The sequence below is a fragment of the Chrysochloris asiatica genome, unplaced genomic scaffold (genome assembly GCF_000296735.1).
Source record: "Chrysochloris asiatica unplaced genomic scaffold, ChrAsi1.0 scaffold00015, whole genome shotgun sequence".
In the NCBI taxonomy this organism is placed as follows: domain Eukaryota; kingdom Metazoa; phylum Chordata; class Mammalia; order Afrosoricida; family Chrysochloridae; genus Chrysochloris; species Chrysochloris asiatica.
This window is the reverse complement of record NW_006408533.1, coordinates 15,934,384-15,958,592: the sequence shown is the minus strand read 5'-3', so window position 1 is coordinate 15,958,592 and position 24,209 is coordinate 15,934,384. Positions and strand designations below refer to the sequence as shown.

Here is a 24,209-nt window from a genome sequence, read left to right as displayed (position 1 = left end):
ATGCGTATATAAATGTCATGAAATGGAGGAGACTGGGAAGTAAATGTATTGCTATGCAAATTTGACACTAGTGATAGAAATAAAGGATGTTAGAAAATGAAGCAGTTTAGAAGAAAAATTAAGGCAAAACTATAGGAGAATAAATTATTATAAAAAAAAATCACAGGTTAATAACAGCTTGAAAGTAGTTTAAGTTGGTCTAGAGTGAAAGAAAAGAACATGTATGAGGTCAACATGAATTAGAGTCGACTCAATAGCCACTAGCTCTCCTGGTTTTTACGTAGCTCAAGGCTCAAGGTAAAGTCCTTGTGTCGCACTGCGGGTTAATGCCCCGGACTGCAAGGTCAGTTTGAAATTCAAGGTCGGGGGCTCAAGCTCACCAGCTGCTCCTTGGAAGCCCAGTACTTAACAACAAGGTAATCCATGGTAAAATTACCCAGGGAAGGAAATAGAAAAGGAATATTGGTGAAATATACACTATTAAAGAAATTACTTAATAAACTGAGACAAGTAACAAACTAGCATTTGAAATTTCACTCTGTATACACCGAACCTAATTCCATTATTGAAATAAATGAAAAAGGTCCACTTAGTACTTGAACATGTTTTATATAAATTGACCCATAATATAAAGATACCAGGCACTTCGGGCCCTTCTGGGTGTTTGCGGTGACAGACAGTCCATTAACACGGCTCTTCCATCTGACATTTAAGAATGTCCCATATGTGTGGCTGAGGAGCTAACTGAGGAGTTAAGTGGAATCATCTGTGAGGTATTATCTTTGTTCCACACGACACATTAGCCAACTCTTTATCAGACCACTGCATTTGGTTCCGAGGCTCACAGTGAAAAGTGAAGTGGAGAAATTGGAGACAGTACAATGGTGAGCGACAAACAGGAAGGAAAGTAGAACATAAGACTGTGAGGGAGGCACTTAAGCATTTGAAAGGATATCTGCTCCTAAATAATGGTGAGCAGGTGTTCTTCAGGTTTTTTGTTTTGTTTTTTTGAAACTGAAGGCACCACAGTATGCTTTTGTTAGCTAGGCATTAGGATGGACCTTATCATATAATATAAAAAATCTGGCCCATATACAATACCAAGCATTGGCATTCTGTTTTGTTCATTACAGATGAATAGATTTTTCAGTGGCTGTTAGCTACTCACATTTGCTATACATATGATTACAGGTTACATGCATATGCTTTTATGTTTCTCTAGACATGTATTGAGCAGAAACTCTAAGTTACATATTAGAGTTTGTGCTTTAGATTTCCCACCCATAACAGTAATATCCAAAACGCTAAATACAAAGACTATTTGTTTTATCTATTTCAGATTTTATAATATCTTTGGCAAATACCATAGACCAATAAAAAAGTGTGCAGAGATATTTTTTAATTATTTATAATCTCACAAACCACAGTTAACATTTTTGTATTTATCTATTCCTATCTATATTGTGTGTGGCACTGTAGGTTAATGCACCAGACTGCAAAGCTGTTTGAACTGCAAGGTCGGTGGTTCAGGCTCACCAGTCGCTCCTTGGAAACCCTGTATAGGGTCGCTATGGGTCAGATGTGACTCGACAGCACTTAACAACAACAACAACATCTATATCATGTGGTGCTGTCAGTTAATGCACCAGACTGCAAAGCCATTTGAGTTGCAACTTTCATTTTTAAAAGAACACCCTGGAGATGGTTTGGAGAGTAAATAGGAGAAGAGCAAGAAAGGATAAGGTGACACTAGTCTTGAAGCTGACTGGTGATGGCGGACAAGACTGATAACAATAGAATGAGCAAGAAGTGAACCTATTTGAGACAGTGAACCACTTGGAGACAGAATTGACAGGAGTTAGTCATCGACTTAATGCGGGTAAGTTAGGAGGACACGGTGGAAAAGAAAAACTCCCAGCATTCAGGAGTAAATGAAGATGCTGTTTACTATGACATAGGTGTGGGGGTGGGGGACATGCTGAGGGAGGATGGTGAGGGATGGATTGTGTGTGAGGGAAAGTGTCCCTGATACAGTCTGTGGATATGTTTTAAAGACTGTTGTTTATATAAGACTGAAGCCCTGAAGAGAGATGTGTATAAAGATATGTATGTAGGCGTTGCATGTACAGACTTTTTTTTTAAAGTTATGGATAAAGAAGAAAAAGCCTAGATAGAGAAACATGCCAAGACTCCACTTCCAGACAGAGGCGCCAGGAAAGTAAAAGGGGATCTTGTGAGAGTGTTTCTATGGAAGTTAAGACAAGGGGCTTTTTCAAGACAGAAGAGCTTGCCCTTGAATAGAAAGCTGCTGAGAAGTTAAATAAGATAAAGAAAAGAGAAAGCATTCATCAACTTTAGAATATGAAGATAATTCCTGTGTAGATAAATTTTTTTGTTTCTTTTGAGAAACTTGAATTTGTGAAAAAGCTGAAACTGGGCAGAAATGGAAAGGAAATGTGAAGTCAAGGGAAGATGGGAGAGTCTAGAAAATATTTGTATGCTGAGGAGAGTGGTTCACTAAAGACAGATAGTCTGAGAATTTGGGAGAGAAAGTGACTGATTGTGTTCAGTCCCTGAAAAGGTAACAGATGATGGAGTACAGAGTACACTTGGAGGGAAACAGCCTCTTTTGTGACATAAAGGAATGAGGAGGAGAAGGGTGCAAATGAAGGTATATTTGTACATTTACGAATGGAAAGAAGAACGTATTCTTGTCTAATGATGTCTAAATTCCTAGTGAAGTAGGAGGCAAAGTTGTTAGTCAAGAATGAAAAATGGGGAGAAGAAGTTTGAGGTGACAAGGGAGCTGAGGAAATTGTCACTGTGAAAAGTGGAAGACTGAGCTGCATGCATACCTGAAGGGGTGATCACGAACGTAGGGTGACAATAGCATGCTCGGCTGCGTGGTTTTCTTTAGCAAAAGTTTAGACAAATGGATGTGAATGTGGAGAAGTCAGGTGAGTGGGTTCACTCAGCGATTGGCTATGGACAGGGCAGGATGATGGTAGAAAGAACATGCAAGGAAGTTGAAAGTATGAAAAAGAGGTTTGAGTAAAGGAAGGATCATGGAATCTAAGCCAAGCAAGGAAGGAAGACAGAAGAGGCTGATACACATTGAGAAAGAGCTAAGACCAAACTGAACACAAATGGACTATCAGAGCTAAACAATTGGAAGGGTTGTTGTTGTTAAGTGCCGTCGAGTCAATTCCGACCCATAGCGACCCTGTATAGGGTTTCTAAGGAGCAGCTGGTGAGTTTGAACCATCCACCTTGCAGTTCAAACAACTTTGCAGTCTGACGCATTGGTCCACAAGGTGTGGTATTTGAAGAGAGGGGTATTTGATTCTGTGATTCTGGAAGTGATTTACTTTCTGAAGATGAGCAGCTCCAGGAGCCACTGAAGTTTTTGACTTGGGTCAAATGGAAGATTTCTTTCTAGAAATAAAGAAGGTATTGATTGTGTCATCTATCAAGAAGACTGATGTAACTCAGAATGAAGATAAGAGTTGGAGTAGGGATTAAGTAAACTTGGAGCTGGTGGTGGTCTTCATCATCAGTGCCTTGATAGTGCCTGCTTCACTCAAAAGAGAGACTTGAGGGGGGGAAAGGAAAAGGCTGGTACATCTGGAGAATGGCGAATGGCTCTTGCGTTTGTGGTACAGGCTGAGTGGACAGGCAAGGTTTATTACAAGCCTGAAAGACTTGCTGTCACTGAGTGTTGAAAAGCAGCAGATGCTAGATTAAGTGACGGACTCCATTTGGGCAAGGGAATTTTGAGTTAAGCAGCAAACCATTCTTTGAAATACGGTTCTTGTTTTCATAGGCCATAGATTATGGGAGGTGCTTAGGAAATGGTTGCTACAGGGATTTTCCTACTCCCTGGTCTGTGACTACTAAGATTTCCCAAAGGGTTTTTCGCTATTTGTGCCTAACTGCTGCCCTTGCTTTTCCTGTAGCTCAGATTCTCTGAGAGGCAGGCAATAAGCAGGTCAACAGGAGGCATCAGACTATCCAATCTCTTTAGAAAGACAGAGATGTCCTATCATTTGCAAGCTTGCTACCTCAGCCTCTGTTTTATTCAGTCAAACCTCTGGTATACAATTTGGACTTTCTTATATTGTTTGTGGGATGTCCTAGTGTGGCACTGTGGATTGCTAACTCCAAGGCTGGTGGCTCTTCAGAAACCTATACATGCATTGGAACCAACTTGACATCACTTAACCTACTGCATGTACTGTTCTGGAATCGCTCTAGACACTGGGAATGGAATAATAGGCCACAGTTCACAATCTTGTTACCCTGCTCAGATGATAAATTTGTATTTTAATAGGAATCTTCTAGTAATGCACAGAAAGCTAATGAATGAAGGGAATTTTGGACAGAGATGCACAGCAACTTAAACAATGCTGATCTTTGGAGTCTCAACTACTTCTGAATTCAGGGTCCACCACTTGCTGATTGTGTGACCTTGGACAAGTAACATAAACTTCTGAGCCTCAATGTAGTCACCTAAAATGGAGAAAATTCTAGTACTGAACTAATGTAGTGATGGTCACAATTAAGCAGGTAGCATACAGAGAGTAACTGATATGCCGCTTGGCATACAGTAAGGGTAGCTCCTGACACTTTGGGCTGGACAATTCTTTGTTGTTTTGGAGACTGGCTTGAGCATTGATTAGCAGCATCACTGGTCTTTATCTACTAGATGTTATTAGCATTCTCTACTCCCAAGCCAGACACTCAGTCAAAAATGTCACCAGGCATTGTCAAATGTTCCCTTAAAAAACAAAACTAAACCCAATGTCATTCTATTGATTCTGAATCACTGTGACTCAATATCAGGGCTCCGAGGCTCTAAGTCTTTACGAAGCAGATAACCTCATCTTTCTCCAGCAGAGTGCCTGGAAGGTTTGAACCACCAACCTTGTGGTTAGCAGCCTAGTGCCTAACATATAACACCACCAGGGGGGCTTAAATTGTCCCTCTTTGTGAACCATTTCAAACAAGTGAGGTCCTTGAGCACTTCTCAGGAAACACGGGTGGATGATTTTCTGTTTTGAACTTATGATTATTTTGTTATGAGTACTGCCATTTAAAAAATTTAAAAAACCGTTGTCACGCAGTTAAGTATTTATCTTGTGTTTCTGTATTTCTTTAAATTTCCCACTTTACAGGCAAAGAAAGGTGAGTAAAAGACAGGATATGTGGTAGAGTCCCACATTTGACTGCAGGGGGACATTTAAATGCTAATGTCATGATTTTCATCTTAAAAAAAAAAGTATGTTCCCAAATGGTCGACCATGGCTTTAAAACAAGATGAGAAAGTAAGGGGATAGGGAAACTAGACAAATGAAAACAGGAAGACTAGAGGGAAATCATGAAAACCGTCACACATTGTGAAGAATGTAACTAATGGCACTGAAAAATTTGCATAGAAATTGTTGCATGGAAAACTACACTGCTGTGTAAATCTTCATTGAATATACAATAAAATATTTTAAATTATGCTAATTTTGCTTTAGACTCATTTGTATATTCACTACAGTTTTCATAAAAAGGTAATATTTCTCTTTCCCTATCCAAGTAATACATTTTAACAAGAGGTAGTATTTTATCCCATGCTTTTGAAGACTTCAGTACACAATTAAGAATCCACGATCAGCAGTTCTAAACTACCAGCTGCTCCACGAGAGAAAGATGAGGCTTTCTGCTCCAATAAAGATTTACAGCCTCGGAAACCCTGTCCAGGGTCACTACGGGTCGGAAATGACTCGACGGCACTTAACAACAACAACAACATTAGAAAAGAAGGGCATTCAAGTTGTTATTGGTGTTTCCTTCAGAAAGTACCTGGGATTTTAAATTCTCGGGATTAATTTCGCCATTCGGTCCAGGTCCTCTTGTTCTGTCCATTTTTTCTTTGATTCTATATCTCTTTAAAATTGCCGTTCAGAAAAGGTAGACGTATTTTAGATTCCTTAAAAATTGAGCTTAAAAATGGCAATATTAGCAACATTGAGGGCTTTCTTTTTGCAAAGAAACTGAAACAACAGAATCATAAGCATTTGGAAGAAGTTGTTTGAGTGTGAATGTTAAAAGACATTTCCTTTTGTATCCTGTAAAAAGTATTTTGAAGACCTTTAGATCTAGTCCCTTTGCTTAGCCTGTCATTGTCTGAATCTCTATGTGACTATCCCCTTGCTGTCGAGTTGATTCTGACTCATAGTGACCCTACAGGACAGCGCAGACCCAAGGTTGTCATCTTAATGGAAGTGGATGGTCACGTCCGTCTCCCTAGGAGTGCTGTAGGGTTTGAACTGCTAACCTTTATGGTAAGTAACTAAGAGATTAACCACTGCGCCACCACGGCTCCTTATCAGACCATAGAGAAGGGCATTGCATTAAAGATCAATTCCCATTTTTATGATTAATGAGCTACTTCTGAGAAGGCTACTCTTCACTATTCATTTGAAGGGTCTGAGATGGCTAGCCACAAATAAGGCTTAGGTCATGCATCTGAAACTGATGTCGATGTTTCACTTATTCATTGATGTTCTTCAGGCATTCTGAGATGCCTCCTCTGGTTCCTAGGCAATTTCTGGTTGTGACAGTATACATTAAGCATGAACTCTAGTTGTGAGCACCGAAAAACTCTACATGCTTTAATGAGAAGGCAATCATGAGCTGAATGACAACTATCATTTTTATTACGTAAGAAAAACTGTGAGGGTTGTAACAGTCTGTTAGAAGGTTGATTAATCATATTTTATTGAAAAAGCATTTGTATTTACAAATGATCACCCTACACGTAACAGTCCCTCAAACAAACAGAAAAATGCTCCTCTGCTATTAGGTCAATTTTGATTCATAGTGATCCTGTTGTTGTTGTTGTTAAGTACCGTGGAGTCGGTTCCGACTCATAGTGACCTTGCACAGGGTTTCTGAGGCTGCAAATCTTCATGGGAGCAGAAAACCTCATCTTTCTCCGGTGGAAGAGCTGGTAGTTTCGAACTGCTGACCTTGAGGTTTGCAGCCAGATTTGTAACCACTACGCTACCAGAGCTCCTTAGTGACCCTGTAGGAGTGACCCTGTAGGAAAAGTGTCATCTTTCTCCCGCAAAATGGCTAATGGGATGAATTGCTGACTTTGAGGTTAGCGAGCCAATGCTTAACCCATGGTGTCACCAGGGCTCCTCATAGCAGCCCTGGAGCAGAAATAAATGGAACCCTTAAAGGAATCCTTTTATTGTCAGACAGAGGAATCCCTGTTAAGAACCGAGGTTAGGACAGGAATTTATGAACCCTGTTTCTAGGCTCTTCTATGCCTTGAATTATAAGAAGTTCTGCTGCATAGTGGGTTCTATGTGGGGCAGTTAACTTCAAGATTGGCAGTTCTGATCTACTAGGTGTTCTGTGGGAGAAAGAGGAGCATGTTTGCTCCTGTAAAGATTGATACACTCAGCAACCTATAGGCTTGCTCTGAGTCAAAGTCAAAACGGCTCAGTGGCAATGGGTTTCAGTATTTTGATGTTTTTAATTGTAGGAAGGGAGAATCCAAGAGAAAGGAGATGAGTTTTTTATATTAGCATAATTTTATAACTCAATCTCTGGATGGTGCAGATGGTAGACACACTTGGCTACTCACAGAAAGTTGGAGGTTCAAGACTACCCAGAAGAGCCTTGGAGAAAGGTCTGGGATGCTCTTGTGAAAGACCAACCACTGGAATCCCTGTAGAATACAATTGTACCCTGACACACATGGAGTTGCCAAGAGTTGGGGCCACTTCAAAGCAGTTAACAACAACTTTGTCATTGCACCTAATGTCTATATATGTTTCTTGCCTAAGGAGAATTCCAAGTGTCACAGGATGTGTCAGGGATTTAGGTGGTAGCATTCCTTGTTTTACTCCAGGTGGCATCCTGTGCCTTATAGGAAGTATATATATGAACCTGAGGAGGCACTACAGGATAAGCATTGGAGCACGAGATTGGTTTGAACCACAAGTTCGGGGGTTCAAACCCACCAGCTGCTCCTCAGAAACTTTATACAGGGTCGCTATGAGTCAGAACCAACTTGATGACACTTATCAACAGCACCAACAAGGTGTTGTGGTATCAAATAGAAATATATAAGTATAAGTATAAATCTGTTGTGGTATCAAATGGGGATCTGTCTAGCTGAGGACATGAGAGGCTCATTTGCTGTGGCTGAATGGGAATAATATAATTTTATCTGGAATGTACTAATGTGTTTTCCTTCCCAAATGTGCATTTGTGAATGCAACTCCCTGGGACCTCATTCCATTTCAGAAGGGATACCATGTGATACTCTAGTTATTTAGCTACACTAGCAAGGGGGGATAACATAACAAAACCTGTTCTAAGAACAAGACAGCCATCTAACTTAATCTATCCAATTAGGATAGGAGGAATCCATCCTGCATTTCTGAGTCTGAAAGCATATTATACACACATAAACACAGTTTAGTAGTATTTCTAACCCAATGCTAGAGAATTGCTAGGAATTGTTAGAACTGAGATCCACCGTATTCATGTGCTTTGGTGGTTTGAACTATAAGCTTCACTTTTTAAATTTTTGCTGAAATACATTCTGTACAGATTTAAAAACCTTGCTTTGAAAATTACAAGAATCAGTTGATGGTTAAAATGTAAGCTACAACTATAAAGTATTACCGCTGTGAATGCATGGGCATTATAGCACATTATTAGTAACGTCTATAAAACCATCATAATTCTTAATTTTTTGACAAGGAAACATTGTTCCATCCATTCTTGTGAGAATCAGAGTTTTTTAAAAGCATGGTTATACAAAGGTAGCTAGCATCCTACAAACTCTCCAGGGGAAACAGTGAGGCAATCAACAAACACAACATAATTTAGCAAGTCAGAATCAGACCTGGGAATGTGAATGAATTCTTCTATTTTCTAAAACATTCTATCTTCATCTTACTCAAAGATCGACAATGGTATACATATCCTGCCCATATTTAATTTTTCTCTCATTTCTAGAATGTTTACTTAAACAGGAGATACGTCTAAAACAAGTCATTTGTATAACTGCTGTTTTTAAGTGCCTTCAAGTTGGTTCCAACTCATGGTTTTTGAGGCTTTTAAAATCTTTGCAGGAGCAGAAAGCCTCATCTTTTTCTCACAGAGCTTCTGGTAGGCTCTTACCTGTGGTTCACAGTCCAGTGCTTATCAAATGGAGCCACTGTGGTCCCATTTGTATAACAGACCTTTAATAAAGACATACAACTTTTCATCATGATACACAAAGCACTTCTGGATTGCATTATTTTAATTTCTTTTAAGTGAATATGTTACAGTCACTTTAGGTGCCATTTTTAGCACCAAATTATGCTTGTCATAGCTTGAATGTTATTTTTAGAATTTTGGGGGGGATATAATCACTGATGTAAGACATATCTTGGCTAAAAGCAGAGAATATCAGAAAGATGTTTGCCTGTGTTTTATTAACTATAAAAGCACAAAAGCATTCCACTACGTAGATCATAGTAAATGATGGATAACGTGGCAAAGAATGGGCATTCCAGGACACTTAATTTTGCTGATGCTGAAGCTGTACATAGACCAAGAGGCCATCATTCAAACAGAACAAGGGGATACTGAGTGGCTTAAAATCAGGAAAGGTGTAGGTCAGTGTTGTATCCTTTGCCATAGTTCTTCAATCTGTATGCCGAGCAAACAGTCGAGAAACTGGACTATGGTATTAGGATTGAAGGAAGACTCATCAGCAACCTGTGATATACAGAGGGCAGGAGGACTTGAAGCACTTAGTAATGATCAAAGACTATATAGCCTTCAGTATGGATTACAACTCAATGTAAAGAAATAAAATAAGCAACATCATGTAAAATGGAGATAAGATTAAAGCTGTCATTTTACTTGGATCCACAATCAATGCCCATGGAAGTGGCAGTCAAGAAATCAAAGATGTATTGCACGGGGCAAATCTGTTGCAAAAGACCTCTGTGAAGTGTTCAAGAGCAAAAATGCCACTTTGAGGAATAAAATGTGCCTGACCCAAGCCATAATATTTTTAATGGCCTCAAATGCATGCAAAAGCTGGACAATGGATAAGGAAAACTGAAGAAGAATTGATTTCTTCATGTTGTAATGTTGGCAAAGAATATTAAATATACCAAGATTGCCAGAAGAATAACCAACTCTATCTTGGACGAAGTACAGCCTTAAGGGTCCTTAGAAGTGTGAAGGGTGAGACCTCCTGTCTTGAACTTTAGTCAGGTTATCAGGAGGGATCTGTGCCTGGAAAAGAACCTCATGCTTGGTGAAGTACAGGGTCAGGGGCAAAGAGGAAGACCCTCAATGAGATGGACTGACACAGTGGCTGCAACAATGGACTCAAATATTGCAACGATTGTGGGGACAGCGTGGAAGTGGGCAGTATTTTTTTTTTTTTTCTTGTTGCTATGCATAGTGTTGCTATGTATCGGAACTGATTAGATGACACCTAACTACAACAAATATTTTAATATTCCTATTAAAGGGAAGCGTAGGAGACTTATACAGGGCTTTACTACACACATGCATGTCAGTCAGGAAGATGTTTTTGTTTTTTACTTGACCATATATCCAGCACCATAAAAAATGTTCCTCATATTTAGTTAATGCTCAACAAATACTTGATGAATAGTGAATCAATTTGAATGTATTGCAAATGAAATTTCAACCTTATTTTCTCAGTCTTCTCTCCTTAATCCATTGCTGTTGAGTTGACTCTAACTCATTGTGACCCAAATGAACAGAGCAGAACTGCCCCTAAGGATTTCTAAGGTCCTAGTGCTGTAGGATAAGCATTGGACCAGAAGGTTGGTTTTAACGAAAGGTTGGCAGTTCAAACTCACCAGGGGCTCCTCAGAAACACTATACAGGGTTGCTATGAGTTGGACTGACTCGAAGGCACTTACTAATAGCCATCTTTGTGGAAGCAGACGGCCACACCTTTCTTCTGTGGAGCGGCTGCTAGGTTCAAGCTTTTCTGTTACCAGTCAAGCACTTAACTACTGTGCCACCAGGCTCCTGTCTTCTCTCCTTGTTGTTGTTGTTGTTAAGTACCACTGGATTGATTAGGACTCATAACAACACTGTAGAGAGTTCTGAAGAGCAGATGGCAGGTTTGAACCATCAATCTTGCGGTTCAGTGCTGAACCTACAGCATCACACCAGGATTCTATCTTCTCTCCTTAGATTCCCTGAAACCCTCTCTAGTGGGAAAATAAAAGAACAGAATTTCCAAATATATGCTAGTTTGTAGTATGGTGAAGAGGAGCTGGTGGCAGGAGACTCATGTCCAGACATGACTTTGTTGTTAATTATGAGGACAAACTCAGTTCTTCAATTTCCTTAAATGTAAAATTAAGGAATCTGAGCTAGATTATCTGAAATATCCCTTCTGCTGTGTAAATGTTATGATTCTAAGATACAAACTGTGGCAAATTTAAGTAGGATATTCCTTGGAATTGTCAGGCCTTACTTATCTGAGGTTCCAGGTGTCCAGTTCAGAGATAGGAAATACGAAGAGATGTACAATAAATGATTCAAAATGAGTGAATGAAAATTATTGGTATAAATGCTGTTTAGAAATCATTAGAATTTTTTCACAAAGGAAGGAACTGTATACTGTCTGTATGGATAGTTGTTTTTGAAATTAAAGCCAAAACCAAACTAAGCCAAACTCACTGCCATCGAGTCAATTCTAACTGAAAGCTACCCTAGATAGGGTTTCCATGACTCTAAGTCTTTATGAGAACAGTCAGCCTCATCTGTCTCCCATGGGATGGATGGATGGTGAGTTTGAACTGCCAGTTGTGTAGTAAGTTGTTGTTGTTGTTAAGTGCCATCGAGTAGGTTCCGACCCATAGCGACCCTGTATAGGGTTTCCGAGGGTGTAAATCTTTACGGGAGTAGAAAGCCTCATCTTTCTCTCGTGGAGCAGCTGGTAGTTTCGAACCGCTGACCTTAAGGTTCGCAGCCCGATTCGTAACCACTACGCTACCAGAGCTCCATGTTTATTTTACAGCACCAGCAGGGCTCCGGTTTTTTAAAGAATGACTTTGAAATCTGCTATCAATTCTTATTCTTATAGGAGTTGACAGATCCATGGGTAATGTAAGCAGTTTGTGCTTGACCACTAACCAGAAGATTGGCAGTTCAAATCCAGCTAGTTCAATGGAAGAAAAGCTTGGTGGTCTATTCTGATAAGATTTTTTGTTGTTGTTTAAGTGCTGTTGAGCCAGATCCAATTTACAGTGACCCTGTATAGGGTTTCTGAGGAGTGACTGGAGTCTTTGAACTACTGACCTTTTGGTTAGCAGTCCAGTGCTTATCCTATAGCAACAGGATAAGATTTGTTGTTGTTAAGTACCGTGGAGTTGGTTCTGACTCATAGTGACCCTGCACAGGGTTTCCGAGGCTGTAAATCTTTACGGGAGCAGAATGCCTCATCTTTCTCCCACAGAATCGCTGGTAGTTTCGAACTGCTGACCTTGAGGTTGGCAGCCTGACTAGTAACCACTATGCTACGGTGCTGTCAAGTTGATACCGACTCATAGCAACCCTATGAATAACAAAACAAAACATTGCCTGGTCCTGTGCCAACCTCACAGTTATTGTTTCACTAAGTCCACTGCTGCTGCCACAAAGCCAATCCATCTCATTGGAGAAACCCCGAGGAATGTAGTTCTGCTCTGACACACAGGGTGTCAGCATGAGCTACAATGGCAAGAGATAGTTGAGCACTGTGACTTAGAAAACTGAGATCACGTTTACATGTTCTCATTAGTCCTAATGGTATGACCGTGTCTAATTAAATCTCTATTTTGCATCCTAAAATGAACTCTTTCATAATTATGTACAAATATTCATTTAATAAATATTCTTAAATGGAAAAGGAAGAGACAGAAATCCTTGCCTAAAGAAGACTTTCGAGGTCCAGTGGTAACTCTAGACAATATTTAACCCTAAAATTCAATCATTCTACAACTTTTTATATCACCATTTTCAGGTTTATGCTCACATCAATAAGTCAGGTTTTTACATCCATATAGCTCAGAGCAACAAAGGCTACATCTTCTAAACTCTTGTTGAAAAGATACAGAGCTAGTTTTAGGATCATCCTAAACGTAAACTTGTTTGCCAATGAGAAAAGGACTTGTGGACTTATAAATAGCCCACTCCTTGGGAAATCTTTTAAATGGAAAATTCTAGTCCTATGTAACATACATATTCTTATGGAATTGGACTGGATAGTTCTTCTGGAGCAGCACTTTGTTGCAGTAAATAGGTGCTACTTAACGTTCTCATACCAGAAATATGGTATTGGCTAAACTCATTGAACGCCAGTTTTCTTACTTGAGTAACAGAGAAAATAATAGTTAGTTTGAGGGATCATTGTGAAGATTAATGTTCATAGAATATTTGCTTTAGTACTTGACACAGAGTCAGTCCCCTGCTTTCTAGTGGAGCTCTCCTTTTGCTTGTAATGGCAAGATAGTGTTCTAATCTTCACTGCACTGAAATCTCTCAAGCAGATCCAAAATACGACCCTTATACTTCCTTCATAACCCAAACAGAAGAGCATTCTGAGCTAGATGCAGGAGATTCAAAGATTAGAAAAATAAAAGACTCAGCAATAGTCCTTAATGAAAACACAATTCAGAGAGAAGACAGACATACAACCTAAGAAATTACATGATGCTCCAAGTGATTAGAATGGCTATTGCTTATCTTTCTGTTGTCCCAGCCAAAGCTGATCTTCTAGAAATGCCCCAAAGACTGTTACGGATTGCATTGTGCCCTCTTCCAAAGATGCATTGAATTCCTGGCTCCTGTACTTGTAGATGTGATCATGTTTGGAAATAGGGTTTTGCTTTTGTTATGTTTACAAGATTATACCAGAGTCAGAGTAGGGTGGCTCATAAACCAATCCCCCCTGAGTTACAAATGGAGCACAATAAACACAAAGACACACACAGGGGAGAGACAGACTTCAGGTGAGGAGCTGTCCACAAGCAAAGAAATGCCAAAGATTGTTGGTGGTCCCCAGAAATTGCACAAGAGGCCACAAGAGAAACTGGGATGTTGAGACTCTGATCGTCCTTTTATCCTCCAGGACTGTGAGAAAATCAATTTCTATTCTTCCAAGACACCCCGCTTGTGATATTTCTGTTACAACAACACTAGGTAACAAAACAGGCTATGTGAACTCAGATACAGGACTGAAAACTGCTGGTCCAGTAAGAGTTCCTTCTTCAGTAAACTTCACTGAAAATTAAGTAACAGCTGTGCCACATCTTGAAGGATGAACAGGGCATTGCAAGTCATTGAAGGGTGTATGGGAGCATGGAAGCATGAGAGAGAGCCGTGGCTTTGGAGAGGGGTCTTGATGGGAGGAAAATCTAGGCAGGAGTAATAGTTTGCACAAAGGTAAAAGCACAGAGAGCTTGGCTTAGAGCAGGAAAAACCATCCTACATTAACAAAGGTCAATTGATGAGCAACAGGGTAGACAGTGAGACCCAAGAGAGTGGCTGTGTCTGTGTCTGTGTTCGGACATATAAGCAATCTAGGGCCAAGCTTTTGTTCTGAAGTCGATGGAACAGACCACAATGACTATAATTTGAGACTGAACTAGGTAAGGGTAATTATATTATGTTGAGTACTGTGTTTTGGGTACCTACTATAGCTAGTAATTATGCTATGTCATTTTCTAGGTATTATTTCCTTTTCCTTACAACAAAGTCATTTTCAGATGGGGAAACTGAGGCTCAGAGAAGTTAAGTAACTTGGTGCTCAGGGTTACACATTCGTTAAGTTAAACAAGTAGCCTAAAAGCAATACGATTTAAAAATACTAGTTTCCGAACAAACCAGAAAGCAATGGAAAAGATGAAAGGTAAATATAAATTAAGTTGATTTAGAAAGTCATGTTTTAAAAAAAGAAGTGTAGGAACACAAAAGAGGTGTTCAAAGTAAGATTATTCAAGATTTGGGCAAAGTTTGTTAGTGCAGGTATGCTCTGGAATGACATAATGTTTGATAATAAAAACATTGCTTCTTATTAGATGTAAGTGGGAGTCAGTCCCCCACTTAAGGTTATTTAATCCCTATAGGCCCCAATTTCTTCATCTTTAAAAAAGGAGACAATAATAGTATCTACATGTTTAAGTATTCAACGAAATATGTGTATATAGAACAGTATATGGCATTAAGTAAGAACCCATAAGAATTAGCCACGGTTACTTTGTACCTTTGCCCTTATTCACCAATCATATACTTAGAAAAGGTGTCCATTGTGCCAAGCACTGTGCTAGTTTTCAGGGATACAAAGATGATTTCTGCCTTGAAACACAGTTGATATTTCCAACTTACACTTGTGGCTAACTAACCCTCTTTTGGGTGAAGGAATTTCTAGAGCTATTTGGGCCCTTGTGACTTCAAACCTCCCATCACCACATTGCTCATTATTGTAAGGGTTAACACCTTTACTTCTGTACCCCAGTATTACATTAAAATCTGTTAAGCACAAGTTATCTTTTATGACCGGTCTTCCCCTTGACCCATTTGGCCTCAATTTGAAGTTGGTGAGTTTATGTAAGTAGCATTCTCCCACTCATGTGTACCCAGCCCTCAGGTGTTTCTACTGCTGCCTCAGGACCCTCTCCTTTGCTAATTCATTAAACTTATGTGTGATTTAGCATCACATATTGTTGTTGTTGTTGTTAGGTGCCATTGAGTTGGTACCGACTCATAGTGAACCTATGCACAACAGATCGAAACACTGCCCAGTCCTGGGCCAAACTCACTATTACTATTATGCTTGAGCCCATCTTGTTGGGGGTCTTCCTCTTTTTCTCTGACCCTCCACTTTACTAAACATGATATCCTCCAGTGACTGCTCCCTTCTGACAACTGCTAACTTGAGGTTAGCAGTTCAATGCTTATCTTATAGCACCACATCAGGGTTACAAAGGGGTCCAAACAATTCTGCTCATTATAGTATTTTTACATTCGATGACAAGACCCTAAATTAGGCATTGCAGGTTCAACATTAGCATTGATTTGAATAAATTAAAATGTTGTTGCTAGAGACCCCTTTTGAGTGCAGCCATATTACATGAAGATGGACGGGTGAGTAGTCATGATAACTTCGGAAGTAAAGATAGAAAAGGAAAATGTCTACAGACATAAATGATGTTGTTAGGTGCCATCGAGTTGGTACCAATTCAGAGTGACCCTACAGAACGAAACACTTCCCAGTCCTGGGATAACTCACAATTGTTGCCAAGCTTGAGCCCACTGACGCTCCCACTTGGCTAATCCATCTCACTGGGGGTTCTTCCTCTTTTTCTCTGACCCTCCACCCTACCAAACATATCCTTGTCCAGCGACTGGTCCCTCCTGACAATATGTCTGAAGTATGAGAGAAGTTTGGCCATCCAGGCCTCCAAGGAACACTCTGGCTGCACTTCTTCCAACACAGATCTGTTTGTTCTTTTGGCAGCCCATGGTACTTTCAATATTCTCCTCCAACACCATAACTCAAATGCATCAATTCTTCTACAATCTTCCTTACTCACTGTCCAACATTTGCATGCATATGAAGTTACTGAAAATACAGACATACATAGGAAGGACATAAAAATAGCAAGGCACTTACACTTGAAATAATGAAATAAAGTGTCCAATTGATGAAGTAAAAAAGTCCTTTGGAAGGAGTGGAATTGTTGGGACACTCTAATCAATTTGCTTTGCAGTATACTCAGAATTTATTATAGGAAATGTAAACTGCTCAGATCATAAAGCATCTTTGAGTAGCAAACAACCATTACTAAAAGGGAGTAGTAAGTTTCCTCAACTGTAGTTGAAAAATCCATAGTAAAATAAGTCAGGAACTCTAGACCTAAGTGTAAATGCAAGAATGAGACTGAAACCCTAATAGGGAGTTTTAACACTGTATATGTAGAAGTTTATGAAATGTGAACATTTAAAACCTTAGGGTCAAAGCTGAGTATAAGAAAATTGATAATGATTGTCAACTTTTACACTAGGCAAATTGATTTTTGAAGGGCGCTAAGTTTATAGTAAACAGCAATAAATTAATGCTATACTATGGTGTAACTTGTTGTTGTTGTTAGGTGCCATCAAGAGTCATAGTGGCCCTGTGCACAACTGCCCGGTCCTGCGCCATCTATCTTCACAACTGTTGTTACATTTGAGCCCATTGCTGCTGTATGTTGTTATTGTTGTTGTTAAGTGCCGTGGAGTTGGTTCTGACTCATAGCGACCCTGTACAGGGTTTCTGAGGCTGTAACTCTTTACAGGAGCAGAAAGCCTCATCTTTCTCCTGTGGAACAGCTGGTAGTTTCGAACTGTTGACCCTGAGTATAGCAGCCCTATTTGTAACCACTACGCTACAAGAGCTACTTAGAATAGTGTTTGAGATATTTTAAGATATTTTTTTAGTGTAAAATAAAATCTAATTCTAGATTTAACTTTACATTTATTTCCTTGGAAATATTTTCCTTGAGGTATATAAGTAATTATTGGGAAAAAATAAGTGTATCTTCCTCAATAATTCTGGAAGAAATTGATGAACCAGTGATGAATCACCCAGGTCCAATCAGATAGGAAACAGTACTCTAATCATTTAAAGAAGATAGAATTTAGTCCAGGGAAATGGCTATGCAGATATTAACAAAACAAGAAGCTAAGTGGAAAGGCCAGGCACTACAACCCACCAATCTCCTGAGACAAAGGGAAGATGTGATGTGACTGGAGCCCAGGGTTCAGGGTCACGTGGGGGAAGCTAAAGCAGGTGGGAGAGAGAGTGCTGGGAAGGAGGGCAGCCCTGTAGAATAAGCAGGATAAGGAATAGATCTGAAGATAAAAAAGGTGCAAGATTGTCACACTGGAAAACAGAGGGTTAAGAAAATTAGCTTTTCATTTTCTTTTTCTCCTCCAGAGTAATGGTTACACTAGGCAAACTGATTTACTGATATTTTTGAAGGGCACTAAGTGTAGTTCTTAGAACTGCATTCAATAAACATCTGATAAAAGGATGAAATCACCTTTTTAGCTCTACAGTCAATCTCAGTAAAGGAAATTTACATACACTTAAGATTGTGAGAATTATATCTCTCCTTTCTGAAGTTAATCAAAAGTATAAAGGAAGCATCCTTACCATTTGGGCTAGATTTACAGTGGTCAGCTGGACTGTTTTATTCAGAATTGTGATCATAGGCATAATGTGATGTTCTGCAAATCACTGGTTTACAGAGTAGATAATAAAGCCACACTTGGAAAAATGAACTCAGGAGGAGGTAGAAAAATTCATACAATTTCCTCAACATGACCACCACTCAATCCGTCTATCCTTCTCCATTCTGCTGAGAACTGATAATGGCATATTTCCAGGCAAATATTAAAGCCCCAATTTGCAAGTTCACTTATTTTGTAGCATGGAGAAGTGATTAAATATGATGACATAAAAATATTCATTCATCTACTTTATGGTTCAGGCAAACCAAAGCTTAATGTGTGTGAGTGTGTGTATTTGCTTAAAAACTTATCCCATCTAACCTAAATCATGAGGTATTTTTAATTTTGGCAAACAGCAAAAACTCCCAATGGGTAGCTTCTGGAATGTGATCCTTACCTCACACATAGATTCATTAATGATTAAGCTGCCATGACTAACGTCACATTTTCCATTAGTTTATGTCATGAAAACATCTTTTTGTCTCATTGTGTCTATATACTCAGCCACTAAACATGTTTCAGATATTTAAACAATTAGATAGTCTTTGGAATAGAACAAAGTATTGTGGCAATTGCTTAGTAGAAACTAGGAAGAGATGTCAGGCATATCCGTGTATCTCACACATATTTTAGATGGTCTCGTAGTAAAAATTACAAACCCAAAGAAAAGAAACTAATTCTTTCATTGTCCGCTCACAAAATGTACAAAACTAGAAGACATTAATAATATTTAATCCCACTATGTGTTCCACACAAAGGACAGAAGCACTAAAAGGGGAAAGAATTGATTGCTCACTTAAATTCTTTTTGTCAAATACACTCACCTAAAATTCAATGAAGAAACAGCATGAACTTTCCAAAACCATTTATTTTCTTTTCTTTGAAATGGCAGCTGATTACGACATTTAAGGACTTTCCAAGCACTTCATCCAGGGACTGGTAAATCCTATTTATCTGCAAAGAGAAAATATGCTTCTATTTAGCTAAGCAATTCATACTAACAGACTTATGACAGAAACAGGAAGTCAGTACTGGCAGATCTAGAACAAAGCATTTTACGAAACCCCTAACCGACTATGGGTGACTTTTAGTACTCTTCTCAGATCATTGGCTTTCACTTACTACAAGAAATTTTTAGAATAAATATTTCAGAGATAAAGATAGTGTGGTCAAAAGGGGATAAATGATTAAAATTAAGCAGCTAGTTAGTAACAAATAATGCCCAGGAACCTTGGAATCCTGATATAATTCTGTGTTTTCAATTGATTAAAAACCCAGAAATGGGATAACATAGAATTTTCTGCGTTTTCAAGTAGGTAATGATCTGGAATGTTAGACCACCACAATTCTTACTAAAGCCAGGGAAACTGAGGTCAGAGTCATTAGACTAACATTTCTCCTAATGTTTTAAGCTTGAGCATATTTTTTATATAAAGTGATTTATATGAAATACAATTATTTTAAGAGACCACAAAGTGATAAATTAGAAAGTCTATACATCTATATGTTAAATTGTACATCACTGGTGTGGCGCTGTGGGTTAATGCACCAGACTGCTAAACTGTTTGAACTGCAAGGTCGGTGGTTCAAGCTCACCAGCTGCTCCTTGGAAACACTATACAGGGTCAGTATGGGTCGTAACCAACTCAACAGCACTTCACAACAACAGGAGTCCTGGTATGGTGCTGTGGAACAATACAGCAGAATGCAAAGTCATTTGAACTGCAAGGTCAGCGGTTCAATCTCACCAGCTGCTCCTTGGAAACCCTACAGGGTTGCTATGGGTCAGAACCAACTTGATGGCACTTAACAACAACAACATATACTAATGTAGGAGTCCTGGTATGGCGCTGTAAGATAAGCACTGGACCACAAGTTTGGTTTGAACTGCAAGGTTAACAGTTCAAACTCACTAGCCGCTCCTCAGAAACCCTATACAAGATTGGAATGAGTCAGAGTTGATTCAGCAGTACTAAGATGCAACTACAGTAACAATGTAATAAAATGATTTTAAGTGACCACACAGTGATAAATGGAAATTCAGCTATATATCACAAGATAGTACTACTCAAGTTACTTATTACCATTGAGAATATTCTCTCAAGATCTTGCTTCTGGTTTTTCTATATAATGCAATCTTAGAATATTGGTTTTAGGTCCCTGAGTCACCTCCAGACTGCAGTGGACTAGAAGACAGACTACCTCACAGTTGTATACCTTAACTGGGATCCCTGACTCCAAAAAAAAAAAAACAAAAAACCAAAAACTTGCAATATGAATAATATTTTAGTGTCTGCTATTCCTTTCCACCCAAAAGGAGCACCTATTTTAGTCTGTATCTAAGAGGCCATGATCAAAAGGAGTTAGCTGCTGTGGAGACAGCACCATTCTTATCCCCAGTGGCTTCTACCTCCCTTAGCTACTCTAGAGTATGACTTTATGCAACATTGAGGATCCATAATTCTTTCATCTTCTGAGCCTCAGGGTGGCAGCCTCCCAAACTGCCACTGAATGAAAGCCATCAATCCCAATCTCTGTTTTTACAGCCTAATGAACATGTGCAAAACAAAATCCTCACCAATGAAAACTGGGTGAGAATACAAACGAATACTTTTCTCTGTCTAAATATTTAAATTCTGGGTCCACTAACTTGAACTCTATGTTGACTAACGTATGATTGGTGGTGGTGGTGGTGTGCTGTGGCGATGGTTCTGACTCATAGTGGCCCTGAACAGGGTTTCCAAGACAGTAAATCTTTAAGAGAACAGAAAGACTCATCTTTCTCTGGTAGAACGGCTGGTCATTTTGAACTCCTTTCCTTGAAGTTAGCAGCTCAACTTGTAACTACTACGCTACCATAATATAAAATAAATACGTTGTCTCCTTCATAAAGAGTTTCCCAGTGAGTCTCTATTGAATTTAGGAGTCAATATCTTCCTGTGGTGTACTGCAAAAGTAAGGAATATTTTCTTTTATCTGAGCGCCATATGTTACAGTGTACCACTACTTGTAGGTCAGTTTGTGCTACTGTGTTGGCCTGGGTATGACTGTGATCTGGAAGCTGTGGCACTGGAATTTTAAATATTAGCAGGGTCACCCATGGTGGGCAGGTTTTAGGGGATCTTCGAGACTAGGACAGATTAGAAAGAAGGAGAGGCAGAACACTTCTGAATATTTAGCCACTGAAAACCTTATGAACACCAGGAAAGTCATTGGCGTTCACATTAAAGCATCAGTTTTAATAGAGAGGCTTGGTAATCATTAGTTGTGGTGGGATTTTGTGAAACACATATGCTTATTACACAAAGATGGGTTAAGTCATCACTACTAACAATTTCTATGGAACACTAGGAGTCAGAGTGTCCTATTCCCATAAGGTTTTACAGCCTCTGAAGCCCTATACATTGGGCTATATATTGGAACTGACTCAATGGCACACAAGAGTAACTAACAAATTCTATGGAAAACTTGGAGGAAGAGATGTAAAAGTTGGACAGTGAATAAAGAAGATCATTGAATTGATGCTTTTGAATTATGCTGTTGGCAAAGAATATTGAATATGCCATGGCTTGCTGGAAGAATAAATATATCTATTTTGGAAGAAATACATCCAAAATGCTCCTTAGAAATGGGAATGGAAGGATTTCATCTCACATACTTTGGACATGTCATCAGGAGGGATCAGTCCCTGGAAAAGGACATCATGCTTGGTAAAGTAGACAGCAGAAAAAAGGAAGATTCTCAGCGAAATGGATTGACATGGTGGTTGCAGTAATAGACTCAAACATGGTAGCGGTTATGAGGATGGTATAGGATTGGGTGATGTTATAATCTGCTGTACATAGGGTCCTAATGAGTCAGAACCAACTCAACAGTACCTAACAACAACAATAACAACTATCGGACTCTATGAAAATGTGGAGGAAGGAATTAGTGCAAGTAACTTCTAGAGGGCAGAGATAAGAGTCTCTACTGAACATTCTACAAGGCCCAGGGCAACTTTCAACAAAAAGTAATTATTCAGTACAAAATGTCAAGAGTGTCAAGGTTGAGAAGTCCTTCTAGGCCCTACCACTATTCTATAATTTTACCACAGGTTCCAACCTGACCTTGGAGATGCCCAATTCAAAGTGGCACAAAATAAGTCCAATGATTCTGTGAAACTTCCTCCAACCCCGTACATAAAACCCTCAAACTCACTGTATGTCTAACCAATTCCCACTCATAGAGATCTAATAGGGCAGAGTAGAACGGATCCAGAGGTTTTCCAATGCTGTAAACCTTTAGAGAAGTAGACTGCCACATCTTTACCTTTGGAGCAGCTATTGGGTTCGAACTGCTGATCTTTTGCTTAGCAGCTAAATGCTTAAATGAATGCACCACCAGGGTTCCTCCATCACTATACAGTACGTTGAAAAGTGTTCTTTGACCTCCTTCCTGTACTTCTCAGCTCTCTTCTTGAGCCCCCTCTGTATCCCAGGCTTTCACACTATGTTTTGAGTTCTTCTAGTTTAGTCTATGCTACAAGTAAAATTACATCGATTTTTTTTATCCCTCCATAAGAATATGGGCAACATGAGGAGGACAGGAGCTATTGTGTTTATTTCTTCATCATGTTTATCATCTCTAATGAGGAATAATGATACTTACCAATGGACCCATAAATAAATAATACCATGCTAAATGGAGAAAAGATTGAAATTGACAAAGACTTCATTTTGCTTGTATCCACCATCAACACTCATGGAAACAACAGTCAAACAATGCATTGCACTGGGCAAATCTACTGCACAAGACCTCTTGAAAATGTTCAAGAGCAAAGATGTCAGTTTGAGGACTAAAGTTGATCTGACCTAAGTCATGGTATTTTCAATCGCCTCATATGTTGGACAGTGAATAAGGAAGACTGTAGAAGAATTGCTGCATTTCAGTTATAATGTTGGAGAAGAATATTAAAAGTACCATGCCCTGTTAAAAGAACAAACAAATTTGTTTTGGAAGAAGTATAGCCAGACTGCTCCTTGGAATCCAGGATGGAAAGACTTGGTCTCTCATACTTTGGACATACTGTCAGTAGGGACCAGTCTCTGGAGAAGGATATCATGCTTGGTAAAGTAGAAGTTCAGAGAAAAAGAGGAAGACCTCCAAGAAGATGGATTGACACAGTGGCAGCAAAAACAGGCTCAAGCTTAACAACGGTTGTGAGGATGGCAGAGGACCAGGCAGTGTTTCCTTCTGTTGTGTATAGGATCGCTATGAATCAGAGCCAACTTGAAGGCACCTAATAACAACTAACAATGATCCTATTAAATGTTTGTTTGAATAAATGATTGCCAAAATAGCTCTGGTAGCGTAGTAGTTACGAATCTGGATGTGAACTGCAAGGTCAGCAGTTTGAAACTACCAGTTGTTCCATGGGAGAAAGATGAGGCTTTCTGCTCCCGTAAAGATTTACGGCCTTGGAAACCCTGTACAGGCTCGCTATGAGTTGGAACCGACTCCATGGCACATAACAACAACAACAGTGTAATTGGCAAATGTGAAACTCAAGAGCTTACTCACTAGTTCTTACACAGAGCTGTGATATGAACTTATCTAAATATAACCTTACCATGGTATTACTTATTGGCCAAGTACATCATTGGCTTGCAAAGCTATGGTAAAACGGATTTGGGATCATGGCCGTTGGATCGAATAAACAGAGTATCAAAGGACAAAGGACATTAGGGAGAGGACTTCTGGCTACTGGACTTTTTGAGATGCTTTAAAGCTGGAATCAGAATTAGTACACAAGGAACAGTTGGCCACCTCCTTCTGTCTTCCAAGAATTTATTCTTGCTGAAAGTTTAGTCTGAGAACCAGGAAGGCTTTGACTATCCGTACATATTTCC

General features: G+C 39.3%; 1 protein-coding gene across 2 annotated transcripts in view; it reads right to left on the bottom strand.

Moving 5' to 3' along the window:
• The window catches only part of DTNA (dystrobrevin, alpha), a 523,318-nt gene that overhangs the window by 247,724 nt on the left and 251,385 nt on the right, over positions 1-24,209 (bottom strand). For both annotated transcript variants that reach the window (XM_006835061.1, XM_006835063.1), the window contains exon 2: positions 19,143-19,272. The gene's annotated coding sequence lies outside the window, so the exon portion shown is untranslated. The remainder of the gene's footprint in view (positions 1-19,142; positions 19,273-24,209) is intronic.